The sequence below is a fragment of the Pagrus major genome, chromosome 14 (genome assembly GCF_040436345.1).
Source record: "Pagrus major chromosome 14, Pma_NU_1.0".
NCBI classification, from domain to species: domain Eukaryota; kingdom Metazoa; phylum Chordata; class Actinopteri; order Spariformes; family Sparidae; genus Pagrus; species Pagrus major.
The window spans coordinates 23,438,546-23,451,140 of record NC_133228.1 but is presented as its reverse complement, the minus strand read 5'-3'; positions in this window follow the sequence as shown (position 1 = coordinate 23,451,140).

Sequence of the window (12,595 nt, the reverse complement as noted above, 5' to 3'; positions counted from 1 at the left end):
CAGGAATTTTAATCGCTCCGTCAGATGTGTATTATCACAGTCCGAACATAAAAAATTGCGGTATGTTTATTTTGTTCCTGGTGTGACCTGATTTTAAAAAGCGCTTCTATCTGACCTCAGACCCGTGAGATTGCACACTGACAGACCCACACTGGCCCGGTGTAATCTCTGCTCTGGGAATACTGGAATGTGGGAGAACTAAGGGGTGTTTATTTTTCAAAGAAGTGTGGCAGTCCGAGCACGGAGGAGTTACGGAGGCATTTGGGACGCTGATTCTACTTTAGCGCAGTGATACAGCTGGTAAAACATTTCACAGCAGGAGGCTGGAGACCCCCAACATGAAGTGGGTACAGAAAACAGACAGATGGATAAAAATAAATGTATGTTTACCACTTGAACTCCGTCCTGAATCACCACTCTAGCTTCTTCATATCAGTCCCCGTCAACAAAACTAATTACATTACTGTGTTAAACCTGCAGAGACCTCAAAGATAATTGTGCACTTTAGATTTGCTTTGCAGCAGAGACACCTGCTCACATAATATGTGAAACGAGAGACTGTTAAACGGAGCGGAGTGTGTCAACTGTCAGAAAATGTATGAAGAAAACTTTCCTGTCAGTTTGTAGTTTTATACAAAATGAAGCACCGTTTTGTGGAAGAGCTCGTCCTCACGTAGAGATTAGCCGTTACTAAATATTTGAAGCCGCTAGCAGGTGCAACTGCTGTGTGGCTAACTGATAAAGCTAACATTAGCTAGCAGACTGACTGGTAAAGGAGGAAACATGGAGCTCAGTCGACGTATCTGACCTGCCATATGAAAAATGCTGTTTAATAATGACGTAAATTAAGAAAGTAAGAAAAATAACAACACACCTCAAATTTCTAAACATGTCAGTAACATTAGTGAATAACCTCAGTTACATTCGCATAATTACCACTAACCTTACAATACTACAATTTCTTTATGTATACAGACTTACAATTAAAACAAATACCTGCATTTACAAAACATTTCTGCATTCAGAAAACACACATCTTAAGAACTTGGGAAGATTAACATTCAAATTAAGTTATGGATTTATGAATAACCAGGTCAGGTATTCCACTACTGACCCAACAACAACGTTAATATTTTAAATTCTTATAACTATAACGAACTGAAAACAACCTGTTTCGTGTGAAGACTTTCCTTTTTTTTTAAAACACCTTGAACTCGTTGGTTTTGGGGAACCTCTCATGACGAAACCTGACCACTGTGGCCAATCACTCAAATCCTCGGTCCTCTTTGAAGGTCTTCGCTGGGGCGCAATAAATCTTTCAGTTCCAATAACGCGACTGACATGTTGTTTTTTCCAGCCCGTTTTGGATTCAGCCCAACGGCTTTACATGTTTCTACTGCTGTATGTGTGTACTATGATCTATTTCTGTTGTGTTTATGATATTACGACCAGCGCATTAGAGCGGGACTGTGGCACGGGATGTTTACATGCAGAACATCAGGGGGCTGTAGGGGGTCGGAGGTCACGTGGTCACATCCTGTTCTTCATATGTCAAAATGTTCTCCCATCATCCAACATCGTCACGCTCCAATTACATTTAACCCCATTTTTTATCAGCTGATCCCGACCTGATGATTTGTTCTCACTTGGGGATGTGCAAGGTGAATAAAGTTTAAAGATGGAGGATACGCTGGTTACACTGGAGTTATTTCCTCTCCTTGCACGTTGCAAAGATTTATTGGTGTGCGTTGATCCCACATGGCACACGAGGGAGCATTTCTCTTCTTCATGTCATGAGAAATTTTGGTAATCAGTGGGAACTGACACAGTTTCTGACTCTTCCTACTGAGCCATAGGAGAAAGTGAAATATGGGTCAGGAGTCGAGTGTAAACATGAACTTACTGACGTTATTTTAAGCTGAACTTAGAGTTTTTGTAATTGAACGATAGTGCAAGTATTATTTTTTACATTTTTTGATTCTCATTTGTCATGTCAGTGTTTGACTGACGTTTGAGGAGACACGCTGTTGATTTCCACGGTGCGCTACCAATTTTAGCCATGTAGCCTGCAGCCTGATGCCAGTACAAAATGTTTTTCTCTGTTTTCAACAAGCTCACATAGTGCTGATTGTGTGCAGTGTGAACAATGTGGAGTATTTAAGATCGGCAGCACGCAGCTGAAGGTAATAGTGGTAGAAATATTACCTCTGCTACTTGTAAGCTCATAGTTTACTGTGTTGAGTGTTAGTGGTAAATTCACAGCAGTACTGCTCATTCATCTCTACTGAAGCCTTCTTAAGCTCACATTAAGCTACAGCTCAAACCTCTCTGAACCACAGCGACGTGAAGAGATGCTTTGAAGTCGGCTCGGTCCATCAGGACCTTTACGGTTTGTAACAGCAGCTCTGTTTCTTCCTCTCAGGCGTGTTTTCTCCCGCCTGTGAAAACACATTTAGGACAGTAAAGCCTTCAGGAAATAGAAACTTATGGGAATCTCCTTCAATAAAGAAACAGATGGCAGTCAGGTTTACACCAGTAGTCGTTGTGTAGTCTCTGTCTTTGTGTTGCTGTGTGTCTCTTTGTAGTCGTGACTCTCTTGTAGTAATTCTTTTGTCTTTATCTTTTTGGGTCTGTTTTTCATCTCTGTGTCTTGTAGTTGTTTGTGTCTTTATTTTTGTTTTGGTTCCAGGGCCGGTTCTAGACAGGCATATATGAGGGGGCAGTCAGAAATGTGAAGGGGGCATCATGTGTACACATCATGCTCCAGCACTTTTTTTTTCTGTGCTTATAGTAACAGTGTCTCTTCATTGAATTGGGTTGTTAGCTATGTGTCCAACCCCAACCTGGAGAAGTGGATTGCACTTTGTCAGGCCTCTACCTTCAGACCTGTCCAACTTGGGTGTCCCACCTGTACATGCAGGAGCAGCTGCAGCGCTACACTTTTTAAAAGCTCTGAAAAAGGGATGCATTACACAGCATTAACTTTCTCTTTTTGAGCTGCTGGAAGCTGGAGCAGAAAATAAGTAAGCTGGCTTTGTAAAAAACACGCTGTGATTGTATGAAACAAAACAGTGCAGAACTACAGCCCAGGGCAGGGCTTTACGTAGGGGTCTGTCAGACACAGGTCATTTGTCTTCAGTTTGTCACATGCAGTGGACGTGGGCACTCATCTCTGTGCTTGTAACCATAGACATATATACATAGACGCCTCATTGAGCGCTGGACCGTACGTCGACGTCGCCGCCATATTGGAGGAGGCAGCTCTGCCCCGTGAACTAATACAAGTGAATGGAGTGAACTTTAGAAAGCTCCTTCTACAAAGTGCTATAAGTTAATGTCTCTCATTTACACATTCACACACGTACGAATATATTCAGGAAACAGACAGGAACCAAAAACAACGTCTGTACCGTCCTCGGATGATTATAAATGTTAACTACTCCTTACATGTTCAGTATAGAGGTAGGCACCAAACCACCGTATGTACTTTTATAATGTTTTACAGTGTTTACAGCTGCCAACGTATGTAACGCTGCTACTGTGATGTTAAATGACGGTTAAATATATATATATATATATATATATATATATATATATATATATATATATATATATATATACATATAGTATTATTATTATTATTGTTATTATTACTATTTTTCTGCATATTCTTGACTTTGAATAGGAGCAACTGTAACGCAAGCAATTTCCCGTCGGGGATTAGTGAAGTGTTTCTGATTCTGATTAATATATTATGCAGTCAGTAGTCCATATTTAAGTTGACAGTATGGTAGACAGACATCACATTTACGTGTCAGGATCTGGTCATTATAGACACAGACTCAATATTTAACCGTCATGTATCATCACAGTAGCAGCGTTACAGACGTTGGCAGCTGTAAACACTCATAAAAACATTATAAAAATACATCCGGTGGTTTGGTGCCTACCTCTATACTGAACATGTAAGGAGTAGTTAACGTTTATAATCATCAGAGGACGGTACAGACGTTGTTTTTGGTTCCTGTCTGTTTCCTGAATATATTCGCATGTGTGTGTGCTGCGCAGCCTGTGAATACACGCACAGCGGAGGGACAGAGATGAGAGGGAAGCTGATACTGTATCGTGTGTGTCCCTTTTTCGGCGGATTTTTCTGCTACTGCAGATAATTTTGTCAACTTGTAATATATTAATTTTGTGAGTGTATTAAAATGTGCTTTCTCAACTTCTAAAATTTTGATTTGAGGGGGCAAGACATTTATTTGAGGGGGCGCTGCCCCCTCTTGCCCCTGCGTAGAGCCGGCCTCGTTTGGTTCTCTGTCTTTTGGGTCTTGTTGTCACTTTGTGTCTTTGTAGTTTTTGCAAGTCTCTTTGTTGTCACTCTGCGTCTCTCAGCAGCCGTATGTCTTTTTGTAGTCGCTTTAGGTTTCTGTCTTTTGGGGTGTCTTTGTCATTGCTGTGCGTCTCTTTGTAGTTGTATGCCTCTGTAGTCGTTGTGGGTCTGTGTCTTTTTGGATCTCTTTGTAGTCGTGTGTCTCTTTGTAGTTGTTTTTGGTCTCTGTCTTTTAGTTGGTGTGTGTCTCTTTCAGGGACATGCTGGTGCTTGTATAGACTCAGACACTGAACTACACTGCTGATGAAGAGACGCTGACTCACACTGACACTCCACTGGACAGATATCACACTAAACACGTGCACATTATGTTGCTTAACAATAAAACATGTTTCCATGACATCCATACTTATGATTTATGACTCTACAACAACAACATGTTAACAGTTCACACTTCAAACAGAGACCCTCTGGGCCCCGAGCCGCTCAGTAATCCATCAAACTCACATATTTCTGAGGTGTGTTCGGACAGAAGTGTAAAGCCAGATTTCAGCTGCCTTTTAGTTGTTTGTGTTGAGATTTTATATCATGTCCTCCCGACCCTGAACGTCTCGTCATCCCTCAGAAACAGAGGAACATCTGGTGGCCCTGAGGTGCAAAACACAACTGAGAATGATCATTTTTACAGAAAAGATGCGACTGTAACCATTCAGAGCAACAAAATACAAAAACAGCACAAATTAACAGAACAAATAAACAAAACAGTTCATTTAAATTAATTTCTTTTTGCTTTTTTTGTTGATGAGTTTTCTGTAGCGTCATCAGGGCCACTGAACATCTCTCACGGTTGAAGTGCTGTAGCTGCTCTGCTGCTTTCAGTGAGTTAGAGAGTGCAAAGCTAACAAAGCTAAAGAGAGCGATAAAGCAGGCAGAGGTTTAAATCCTCACTCAGTCTGATCTAATTGAGTCGCTCTGTTGAAGTGAGAGCGATGGAGCTGTCTGCATACACGGGATGCCTTCGGCTTTTCAGCAGCTTATTTTAAAAGGCTGTGAACCCCCTGAAAGAGCACACCAGCTATAGCAGGCTATACATTGTGTATCTTTGAGGTTGTGTGCAGATGATAAATTACTTTAATTGAGCATTTAGATATCAAGCCTGCAGCAAATTGGTTCCAGACGAATAAGATAATATACCACCCACACCGAAAACCACCACTCATTACTGGCCTTGAACCTTTGTGCTGCCTGTGTTTGTGTGTCGCTCAGGGCCGATCTGTCCTGTTGTGTTTGTTCGAGCGGAGCTGCAGTAAAGCTCTTAAAGCCCAGGTTTGTTTGTGCACTGAATATGATGAGTAATACAAAATAGTTTGCTCTGCACTACTACACACACACAGACACACACACACACACACACACACAAAGTACTAAATATGATCGTTTCCCCAAATGGGCCACCAGAAAAAGTTATCTTTTCATCAATTTGCAGATTTTCCCTTCAATGTCACTTAAAGGGATAGTTCTTAAAATAAATAATATGAAGTTACTGAGCTTAGCTTAGCACAGAGACAGAAACAAGGGGAAACAGCTAATGACTTGTGGCTCGACACTGGTCTCGATCTCTGCCGTGCAAACACGTTTCATTTACTATAACTTCTTCACAATAAAAGTCCCCCATTATAAGTCATTTTAAAGCTTTTATTATGAAGCAGCATTACAGGAAATGTTGTGTTTTCACCAGCAGTGACTAAACACGACTCCTGAACCAGCTGAAAGTGAACACCATGATGTTTGAAAGAACAAACAGGACGAGAGAAACTAAAGAGATTCAGTTAGAAGCTGCAAAAGTACTGAGAGCTGAACACACTGACGTTTAGAAACGTCTTTCTCTCAGATTTCCTGAACAGACGTGCCATTTATTTTTTCCTCGGGCGGAGGTGGAGACCAAAACTAGAGCTAAAAGAGAGAGAATACTGAACTTATATTCGCCTGGTGAAACAAACACAACTTCAAACATATGCTGGATGTGTAAATAGCTGTTTGCTAACACATGACTACGTATGTCATGATGATGTGTTCACAACTTGTTTCTACTTCCCCCAAAATGGGCACAAAAAAATTCAGTCACTGTTGGTTTGAAGCCAAAACTAACCCTCATGGAAACATCCTAAAGACTGCAGTTTCTTTCTAGGAAATCATAATGGGTCCCTGTGGGAACCGTAAATTAAAGGGCTACCGTGACTTTTTGTTTTTCAGCCTGAAAAAACAACTTTTACTGCGTTAACTTATCACCGGGGAACTTTTATCCTTCTTTCTCTCCCTCTCGCTTTGAACTTTAAGTGAGTTGCTGTCAGAATCTCCGTGAACAGAGTCGTAATTTACAGCTAAAGTGACTAAAGATGCACACACACACACACACACACACACACTGGCTGCTCCTGGCTCCTGTCCAGAGGCTCTGATGGTGATTAAGTGTTTAATGTCCGCTTTGGAGGAACTGCAGGATTTCTGTGACGGATCAGCACAAATTCTCATAACCCCTTCACTCGCGCTCCCAGATTACCTGATCTGACGTGATCTGTGTTTCATCCCCGTTTTATTACAACTGCTCGGGGGGAGTCTGTAAACCATCTCTGCTGCACGCCAACGAGGCTCGGCTCGGCTCGGCTCAGGGACAGTACAGCCTCGGATACTTCACCTGCAGCAGCAACAACCATGAGGGGCTGAGATGAAACTGAACAGTCACCAACGTAAAAGTTAACTGAGTGTCGTTAAAAGGAAAAGTTGGATGTTTTAGGAAATACACTTGAAACCTTTCTCATGTCTGTAGGTAAATATTATCATTTATGTTAGCTTAGCTTAGCTTAGCACAAAGATTGGAAATAGGGGGAAACAGCTAACCTCTTCAAAAGCCTAATATCAGATTTATATATAGTCACATCTGAGGTTAGCTAATGTTAGCAAAACACTACCTAACTCACTAGCTAACGTATAACGGTTAACTAATGCTACATCAAGAGGAGTTAGCCTAATGAAATATACATAAATAGCTACTTTTGAAGCTCACTAATGTTAGCACAACGCTACCTAACTCGCTAGCTAAAGTATAACGTATAGCTTACTTTACATCAAGAAGAGTTAGCCTAGTGCCAGATTTAATTATAGTCACATCTTAGGTTAGCTAATGTTAGCAAAATGCTACCTAACTCACTAGCTGATGAATAATGTTATATCAATAGGAGTTTGCCTGATGTCAGATCGCTAACGTCAGCCAAACAGGACCAGTATCACTATGTTTCTTATCGTCAAGCTTGTCCGGCCTAGCAACAGTAACTAAGGGAGGCGGGACTATGGATCAGCCGACTCTTTAAAACAGTTGCAGCTATGGATTAATCTACCTGATTGTTTCGGCTCTAAATATTGTGTTCATGGTGTCTGTTATGTAATCGTCTTATTATCATGATCACAATGAGTTTATAATGTATTCCTGTGTTTCTCTCTTTATCTGCTGCCGCTTCCTTCATCAGTCACCCCCATCGTATTCAATCAGCTCCATCATGACTCCACGTTAATGGGCTTTAAACCTACAGAACATGTTCATCCGTTAAGATAACGATCTGTTTACATCCCGCCATTATCGCCTCGACATGTATATTACTGCGCCGCTAATGAGTCATTTATGGAGTCGGCTCAGATTTGAAGGCTGCCGACAACAAATCAAACAAATCCCACGAAAACACTCAAAAAACAACGATGGAAGTAATACACTACAACTAGTGTGTGTATAACTGCCTGATATATCTTCTTCCTCTGAGCCAAAGAGCTTCATTAATATTAAAAACACATCAGTGAGCCAGGCTGTTACACTGGGTGACATGATCCTTCATTAACACGAACAAACAGACTGTAGTTTATTCGATAAGGCTTTATATTGAGAGTGTACCATCTCAGAAAACATTCGGTCGAGAGGGCTTGTGTTGGTTAATAGACAATAAAGCCTTTATAAGATGTCTAATGAAGTATTTATTGACCCTTATTAGGCTTTATTCTCAATGTTGCTCTAGTAGCTGCATAGTTAACTGTTAATAAGTGCATATAAAAGTATTAAACTTAATTAAGCAACAACAACCGTTCAGGTCGACTGTGAAAACGACTTTTTTACAACCCACATTTGATGTCTGTTGTCAGGTGTCGACCTCTAGTGGCCGTAGTAAATAGCACAGCAGCAAAGGAGGAAATCAGGTGAAGTGCTGCAGCTTCACATTAAAAGCATTTAGCTGGTGAAAAGTTGACTTTTATTTTGAAGTAGTGTAGTCACAGAAAATGCTGTTAGAAAGTCTGTTAACAAGCTTTGTATAAGTGCGTCTTATAATCGAATAATAATGCTATTATTAACACTTAGAGCCCTGTTAATGTTTAATAATGTTAATAAGCATCTAATACAGACTTATTACAGGCTTTATTACCTATTAACCAATGCTTATTACATTTACACCTTACATTTTCTGAGTCAAAGTACAAAAACTGGTAAAATACTTGATGTGATTAAAGTATTATGAGTCCAATCCAGTAAAATCCCCCCTGTGACTGTTTCACTGTCACATCTGATCTCATTAGATGATTGTGTCTCAGTCGTTAACGTAAAAGCAGCTGATCCTCCATGAATCCGTTGATTGATAGGTAGTGAGTAATGTGGTGACAAAGACCTTCACAATGCTTGTTTAGTCCAAAACTCAACATTAATGCAGATACATTCAAATGATTACAATAATTAGCCTCATTCAGACTCGTCTAACATCACAGGAGGAGTCGGGGAATGAAACATTCACTATTTAATCTCCCACATGTTTCACTTCATGACTTGTAATAACCTCTGTGACACCAGTTCATGCTGCGTTTCTACAGTCAGCGCAGAAAAACATCTAAAGCGGTTGTTTTTTTACCTTGAAGGCCATTTTCTCACTCTCACGCCTACATCAGACGTTACAGAGCTCTGTGGAGAATATCAACATGTGGAGGCAAAACAACGTCTGAGCGCAGGAGCAAGGACACATGAGAAGATGGAGAGAGTGAAAACATGTTTACCTCCTCAGACTCTCGTTCGGTTTGTTGAAAAGATGTTTAAATGACCTTTAAAAAATGCTTTTCGAGCCACAGGTATGTTGTTTGTACAGTCAGAGTCACGCTTGCACGGGAAAGATCATCGTCACAAAGTGTGTTTACTGCACCGGATGTGGCTACAAGATCATTTTCATCTTGTTGAGAGACCATCAGTTATAAAGAGAGTCACTTCAGGTTAATCACATTTTTTTTTTCTGTCCTTTCTCTGTGTGTCACTGAGCAGGAAGCTCAACATGCCTCCAGTGAAGGTTGAAGACAAGAAAAGTGTATGTTTAGCTCGTTGTCTGATTAGTTCGGTTGAACTACGTGCCGGAAACTCACCAGTGAGAAATGAAAGTCACGTCTTCAAAGGAGGGTTTGAGGTTTGACTTGTTGTTGTTTTACTTCCCGTCTTTGTCTTTTTGCCCTTTGTCCTGATTGTTTTCACCTTTTCCTTGTTAGCTTCCCCTCAAAGCTGTATTTAATCTTCGTCTCAGTTTCAAGGAACCTAAAAAATCTATCTATCACTCAAGAGACAGATGCAGGAATTTCTTTCTCACTTTCTCTTCCCACTTGCTTGATTGTATTAAAGGCCTTGGCGGAGGTATTCACTCTACTGATTTACCACTGTTGTTTGACGTGTCTTCATGGCAAATAACTTGAATTTCATAACATCAGACTTATGCGTGCCGGCATTTCTCCATCACTTACACAACTAAAACTCTCACTCATGCTGTACATGTTATTTATTTCCACCTGCCCATAATGTTTCCACACACTCCTCCAGCTGACTTCACTGTCAGATTCGTCCATAAAGGGGGTTAAAGTGGGAGGAGAGGGTGACCTGCAGAGCGAGAGATGACAGAAAAATAAAACAGCTGCCGCTGATTCCTCTCGTGCAAATATGCATCATTAACAACACGCTGTGCTTCTGTAGTAAACGTGTCTGGTTCAGATTAGCAACATAAAAACAAAGACGAAGCTTTAGAAACAGACAAATCACTGGAAGAGATTTATTCTGTTTCTTTTTATTAGTTCCTGGACGAAACGTGAGGACGGAGAGAAAACACTTTGTTGTAATTCAACATAATCAGCTGTTTAGCAGCGATAAGACGTTTAGTGGTCGTATGAAGGGTCACAAGATATCAGCATGATACACTATCAACGAGCGAGCATGTCAAGAGGCATAAATGGTGCCAAAAAAACCCCGATTATAACATGTAAATGAACACGTGGACGCTTCAGAAGGTGATTATGAAGGTTAATGGTTACACACAGGTGTGTCAGTCACACACACACACACACACTCAGCTGCAGCAATTAACCACAAGCATGGATGTGACTGATAGAAATGAAAATAAACTGATACAGAGACGTCTGAGCTATAAAATATCCACCAGGTGAAAGTCCTCACATGCAACCACACGGTGGAGACAAACAGCCACGAATGGTTCCTCACTTTATTAAAGCTTCAGTGTGGATTGATGTTGTGTGTAATGCACAGTGAGATATATTACAGCTGAACCGGTCCCTCACTGTCACTCAACTTAATCATTCAGCAGGAAAAATGGTCTCCTGTGACGGATATATGACATAATTAGATTGTTAATAATGATGCATTAACGTGTAAGCAGCATTTTACTGCTGCAGCTGCTCAAGGTGGAGACCGAGGGGTCAGAGAGCGAGGGGGTCGGGGCCTCCAGAGGGTCACCAGATAAGTCTGAGGGGTTATTTGGAGATGAAAGAAGAAAAAACTCAATTCTAATGCACAAAATTATATTAATTTTATCAATTTGTATTTGTTTTTTGTTAAAAAATTAGAGTTCTACTTCTTTGAGCCTCAATCATAAGAAGTTTTGAGGTGAAATTAATATTTTGGTGGAAGGTCACGAGTCAAGAAAGTTAGGAACATCTCATTTTTGGTATTTCTGCTCTATGATACAGAAAGAGTGAAAAACAGTACAGGCAGGATGACAGACGGCAGAAGGCCCGGGTCGGACTCGAACACTGGATGCTGCGGTCAGTTAAAAATACTTAAATGGTTGAACTAGTTCGCTAAAAGTAGATGAACAGTTAGTTAAAATCACTGGCAAACAGTTGAACTGTCAGGTAGAAATTAGCTAGTGGTTAAATGGTTGAAATAACGAGCTAAAAACAGAGTCTTAATGGTTTGAATGATTAGTTTAACGTAGAGATTAAATGGTTAAAATAGCTAAAAGTAATCGTTTGGCTGTAGTTAGCGAGAAACTATTGATTTAACTGTGCTTGAAATAACTAAAGATGACTGATAGATGGTAGAAACAGTAATGTTTCAACAGTTAGCTGGAAGCAGCCTGATGGATGAATGTAGGCTAGGTGATATGAAACCAACCACACATGAACAGATAAGTTGTATAAAAACTATTGTGATAATATCCAGTTTTATATCGTCGAGCTTCATCACCAGACCAGGACTGTTGGGAACATGTGGTCACTGTTGGGAACATGTGGTCACTGTTGGGAACATGTGGTCACTTCTCATATTTTATCATTATTATTATTATTTATTGACTGTTTTTAATCTCTCCTCTGAAACACTTTGAGCTCACTTCTCTTCTACACTCACTGATCAGCTGCTCTGTCGCGTCACTGGTCACCTCAGCTGTCAATCACGCTTCTTAATCCCGCCTCCCGCGCGGACACACCCATTTCCTCACCGGCATCTCATCTGCTGTTATTGGTATGATCTTCACGCGCCAGGGCAGCCTGGTCCAGTCTGTGTGCGTGCGTGTGCGTGTGCGTGTGTGTGTGCGTGGCTGCATGTGTGAAAGGTTACGGCGGGGTGAAGATAACATCAAACAGCGACTCTCAGCGTGCCGTGTGCGCGTGTGTGTGTGCATGTGTGTGTGTGTGGTCCATTGCATTTGTACCTAGTGGGCGTGTGCCCGCTCCTCCCTCCCTCCCTGCAGACCGGTGCGTGCATGCGCGCGGGTGTGATTGCATATTTGCACGAGAGGAAAATCAAATTTTGCAGCTTTTTATTTTGTGACTCTGATGTTTGGACGCTGCTGCGGGTCCTCGCTGCGGTCACGAGTGTGTAATTCCTCTCTGAGTGTGCGTGGTCTTCCTCCTCCTCTTCCTCCTCCTCCTCCTCCTCCTCCTCCTCTTGCTCCTCAGCGTGGAGGT